Below are 6000 nucleotides of genomic sequence, written 5' to 3' on the forward strand. Positions count from 1 at the left end.
AAATGGGGGCACCCCATCAAGATGACACAATCCCTTCCTTCACATTACCTGCCCAACCGAACCTGGGGCGAAATTCTCCAGAAACGGCGCTATGTCCGCCGACTGGCACCCAAAACGGCGCAAATCAGTCGGGCATCGTGCCGCCCCAAAGGTGCGGAATGCTCTGCATCTTTGGGGGCCGAGCCCCAAACTTAAGGGGCTAGGTCGACGCCGGACGAATTTCCGCCCCGCCAGCTGGCGGAAAAGGCCTTTGGTGCCCCGCCAGCTGGCGCGGAAATGACATCTCCGGGCGGCGCATGCGCGGGAGCGTTAGCGGCCGCTGACGGCATTCCCGCGCATGCGCAGTGGAGGGAGTCTCTTCCGCCTCTGCCATGGTGGAGACCGTGGCGAAGGCGGAAGGGAAAGAGTGCCCCCACGGCACAGGCCGGCCTGCGGATCGGTGGGCCCCGATCGCGGGTCAGGCCACCGTGGGGGCACCCCCCGAGGCCAGATCGCCCCGCGCCCCCCCCTCCCAGGACCCCAGAGCCCACCCGTGCCGCCTTGTCCCGCCGGTAAGGTTGGTGGTTTAATCTACGCCGGTGGGACAGGCATTTTAGCGGCGGGACTTCGGCCCATCCGGGCCGGAGAACCGCGCGGGGGGGGGGGGGCCCGCCAATTGGCGCAGCGCGATTCCCGCCCCCGCCGAATATCCGGTGCCGGAGACTTCGGCAACCGGCAGGGGCGGGATTCACGCCAGCCCCCGGCGATTCTCCGACCCAGCGGGGGGGGTCGGAGAATCTCGCCCCTGATCTCCAAAGCTCTCCATTTCCCCTGCCGTCCCTGGACTTTGGGATCCCTCCCCACCCATAAACTCCAGGATGCACCTTCTCTGGGCAGCCGCGTTCCTCTTTGGCCTTCTTTCTGTAATGGCTGTGGCCACCTCTGAGCTCCAACACTGCAGGGAGTGATGAGCATGGAAGTCCCACTGTTCACCGATTTAGCCTGCCCTCAGCGTGTTATGGCTGTGGAGGGGGGGGGCACAGAATGAGTTGGCTTCTGGCTGACCTTATCTCACTGGGTCAAGAGGTGTGAGCCCCACACACCCTGTAAAATGTTGACGTTGCTGGCTGTGGGATAGGGCCAATATGAGTTAGAGGCTAGAAACAGATGAATTGAAAGATGTATTTGGTATAATGGACAAGATTATGCTGCAACAGGACACCCCGTGGTGTATCTGCACAGTTCGACTTTTCAGCTGAAAATTGTTTTCACTCTAAGCGGCTAGAAGTGCAAGATGATAATGGTGCAACAAGGGCAACATTTAACGTCAAATCAGATAGGGAGGGAAACTGAAATAGGAGCCAGGGAGAGAAAAAAGGAGACAGACGGAAATAAAAATCAAATTGCCATTTTTAAAATCTCCATGATACTTCATTTAACTGAAGCAATGGGATTCCAGACTGTTAATTATTCACTTTCTGAGCCAAAGAAGTTAATTGGCAGTCGCCAATAACTGTCATGTTGTTAAAGTAGTATTTGCACTAATAAATTTAACTATGCTACAGAATTTAATGGCCAATTAATGTGTAAATGCAATAACTTCATGATACTCAGGGAGGTTAACGTTATCTCTTCTTCAGCGCAGGTTACTGGCCAATTTTCATTTTATTAATGGTGGGGGTGAATCTCTTCTCCTGCCTACTGGAATTGAAAATCCTGATCGGGTGGAGAATCCCATGTCGGCAAAGGTGGAGAATCCCATGTCGGCCCGGATGGCAGACCCATTGCGGGTCTCTGGTCCCACCCTCGTGGCCAATATGGGATTCCCCTACAATAATGTAAATTTCTTCTTTTCACTATCATTAGCGGGCTTGAACCCTGATACTCAGACCTGCTGCAATGCTCCACCCCATCGGTGGTAATTCCACTGGATGGGCTTTGGTGCAAGCACCAAAGGGGGTGCCAAGGAGTTAGGTCCATTGCTCATTTGCCCCTCTGACGTTGCCAGGTTGCAGATGGAGTGTCCCCAAAGGTCCTGGATGTTGGGTGGACTCAAATAAGGGGTTGAGCTTGGGACTCTCCCCCAGAATAGGGGTCCCATGTTTGGACTGCCTCTTCTAGCCCTGGAGCAACTTGAAGATCACTCTTGGCATGGTGATTTTCGGCAGCTCTCTGTTCAAAATCATCATTCATCTCTGTGACCGGTGAAAACTTTGAAGTGGTGTTCTCATTTTGAATTGTTCTGCCTAACAGCTGATGAGCAGATTAGACAGTTTATTGAAAATACAAGCCAGGAAGCTTTAAGCACTTTCCCTTTCTTTACATCTGCTCACTCAGCCCCATTCTTTTAACACTGCAGCTTTTTGAAGTTTCTGAGCCTTCCCAGAAATCTCACAACACTTGAAAAGCTTTGAAATCCCCTGAGATCCTTCGATCTGCACAATTGCTTCACAGCTCCAGGGTCCCAGGTTCGATTCCGGCTTGGGTCACTGTCTGTGCGGAGTCTGCACATCCTCCCTGTGTGTGCGTGGGTTTCCTCCGGGTGCTCCGCTTTCCTCCCACAGTCCAAGGTGTGCAGGTTAGGTGGATTGGCCATGATAAATTGCCCTTAGTGTCCAAAATTGCCCTTAGTGTTGGGTGGGGTTACTGGGTTATGGGGATAGGGTGGAGGTGTTGACCTTGGGCAGAGTGTTCTTTCCAAGAGCCGGTGCAGACTCGATGGGCCGAATGGCCTCCTTCTGCACTGTAAATTCTGTGAAATTGTTTGTATTCATTCAATCTCACAGTGCAGTACCTTGACTAACATTTGACTGACAGCCTAATGGTTTATACCACAGCAGGCAGGAGGTTTGTTTAATTATCTTCCCCTTCATGCTTGAATGCATCTGAAATTACCCGAATTGATTCTAATCACAATGTTTATAAATATCCTTGTTCTGATTTACAGCTGCTGGCAACTTCAAAATGTTAAGTGCTTTAAGTTCCTCTTTTCTAACTGCGAGGGTACGGGGGAGGCAGTGTACCATCAGCAATGCTAAGTGTCAGAGTCTGAATGGAGGGGCTGAAGAGGGGCCTGGAGGTGAGGGCTGATGTAGGGTTGGCTGAGGGGGGATGGCTAAGGGGGGGTTGGGTCACCCTCATGCATGTGTGATATGGGGGGTGCCCCATTATTTCCGTGGTGAGAAGGAGGATGCACATCTTTGCTAAAGGGTTGGGGGTATTCTCCTTGTCAGCGGGGGGTCACTATTTCTGCTTCTGGGGGTCTGCCTCTGGACACTGGGATCGGGGTGACTGAGATTGGTAAATGCAGGTTTCCCAGTGTGCTAGCCATTTTTCATATTTTAGCATGTGAAAGTTGAGGGAATCCTGCCTCAGCAATGCTCCAAGGACCAGTGGGAACCATTCCAGTTTTCCCGCTGGTGAGAAGCACTTAATCTTGAAATGTGAGTTTTGCGGCCGATGTATGAATGAGATTCAATTTACCTTACCATTGAGCAGAGAGGAAGAATGGGAACAACAAGTCCTTTTGCGCCCAGGGAATTTCCAGCAGGTATGGACTGGGACCTTGGACTTGACCCCTCCTTGTGCAGCTGGATCCTTGACTTCCTCACCAACAGACCGCAATTTGTCAGGATAGGCGACAACACCTCCTCCACAATCGTCCTCAACACCGGGGCCCCGCAAAGATGTGTGCTCAGTCCTCTACTGTACTCCCTATAAAAACACGACTGTGTGGCGAGATTCAACTCCAATTCAATCTATAAGTTTACAGATGATACGACTGTGGTGGGTCGTACCTCAAACAACGATGAATCAGACTACAAAAAGGAGATTGATCACTTGGTTGCATGGTGTACCTCTCTCTAAATGCTGGAAAGAACAAGGAACTGATCATCGACTTCAGGAGGCACAGCACGACACACACCCCTGTCTACATCATTGGCTCCGAAGTAGAGATGATCGATAGTTTTAAGTTCCTGGGGGTCACCATCACCAACAGTCTGTCCTGGTCCACTCATGTTGACGCAGCAGTCAAGAATGCCCAACCACGTCTCTACTTCCTACGAAGCTAAAGAAATTCGACATGTCTGCATCGACTCTCACAAACTTCTGCAGATGTGTCATAGAGAGCATCTAATCCGACTGCATTACAGCTTGGTATGGCAACTGCTCGGCCCAAGATCGCAGGAACTGCAGAGTGTGGTGAATTCAGCCCAACGCATTACACAAGCTTGCCACCCTCCCATTGATTCTGTATACACCTCCTGCTGCCTCAGAAAGGCAGACAGCATTGTCAGAGATCCCTCACACCAGGCTTTGCCCTCCTCCAGACGCTTCCATCAGGCAGAAGATACAGAAGTCTGAAGACCCGCACATCCAGACATAGTAACAGCTTCTTCCCCACAGCTACTGAACTCCTCAACAACTCTCCCTTGGACTGATCTGTTCCCTGTAAGAACAGTATTCACAACACTATGCTGCTCTTGTTTGACCTTGTTCTGCACTGTAACCAATCACTATTTGTTGATGCACCACTGCCAATGTACTCTGTCGATTATTCTTTTGTCTACTGTGTACGTACTGTGTACGTTACCTTGGTCGAAGAAAAATACTTTTCACTGTACTTCGGTACATGTGACAATAAATATTAATCAAATATCAATCAATCAATGTGAAATCCAGCGATTTGTAGTTCTTCAGGCTGAGGGCAGCCCAGTGCACCTGCATGGAAATAAAATGGCATGTGATTGTGTGATCACGTGATTGAGGAGCCGGGAACCATATACAAGAAGAGTTTCAGAAAGAGACCAGGAAGAGGGGACAGAGAGAGAGGAGAAAATAAATAGTTAAAGGGCTGCAAGCTTTGCGCAAGTCAAAGAGACACAGCCGGAGTGAGACACATCCAGAGTGGGAATTTAGAACTTGGTAATTTGGTGCAGTGAGGTAATCAGGAAAGGTAAGTGGTAAATCTAAATCTGCTGTTTTTCAGTTAAAAGTGCAGTGTGTAGATTAGTGTCTGATTGGCTTAAGCTGCCACCACCCTAATTGCTGAGAGGCAGTTATCTGTCAGTCACCTGAGGCCTGTTTAGGGGCACAAAGGTGCACATTGTATTCTTCTCTTTGAAGCTTAAGTAGTGTGAGTCACCCTGGTGAGCTGAGGTCTGTACAAAAGACAGACAGAAAACGCACTCAGTAAGCTTTGCGCAAGTCAAGGAGACACAGCCGGAGTGAGACACATCCAGAGTGGGAATTTGGAACTTGGTAATTTGGTGCAGTGAGGTAATCAGGAAAGGTAAGTGGTAAGTCTAATTCTGCTGTTTTTCAGTTAAAAGTGCAGTGTGGAGATTAGTGTCTGATTGGCTGAAGCTGCCCCCACCCTAATTGCTGAGAGGCAGTTATCTTTCAGTCAACTGAGGCCTGTTTAGGGGAACAAAGGCGCACATTGTATTCTTCTCTTTGAAGCTTAAATACTGTGAGTCACCCTGGTGAGCTGAGGTCTGTATAAAAGACAGACAGAAAGCGCACTCAGTAAGCTTTGCGCAAGTCAAGGAGACACAGCCGGAGTGGGAATTTGGAACTTGGTAATTTTGTGCAGTGAGGTAATTCGGTGCAGAGTGGGAGAAGGTGCTTTTTCCCTACTGTTTTGTTCTCTCTCTTTCTTCTGGCCTGTAACTTTTAATCTGCAGGGAGAGAACCAGATAGCATCTGAGAACCTGGAAATGTAAGTGATTTTTATTTATTTTTATTACCTTTTCAAATTGTGTGTGTGGGGGAAAACTGAAGTGACATCACAGTAAAGCTGTGACCTGATTGGCTGGTTGGAAAGCTGCACTAAATTTAAAAATTAAGCATTGTTAAACTAATTAAACATAATTTCTTAATTACTTAATTATAATTTAGAGGGGTATCTGAGCCAGAGATCGGAGAGTACTGTATTTAGCTTTCACATTTATAGTAGAAATCTAGTGCTAGGAAACATATAGTTAACAGTAACTTTTTAAAAAAAACTTTTAAACTTAA

This window comes from Scyliorhinus torazame, chromosome 7 (genome assembly GCF_047496885.1).
Source record: "Scyliorhinus torazame isolate Kashiwa2021f chromosome 7, sScyTor2.1, whole genome shotgun sequence".
NCBI lineage: Eukaryota > Metazoa > Chordata > Chondrichthyes > Carcharhiniformes > Scyliorhinidae > Scyliorhinus > Scyliorhinus torazame.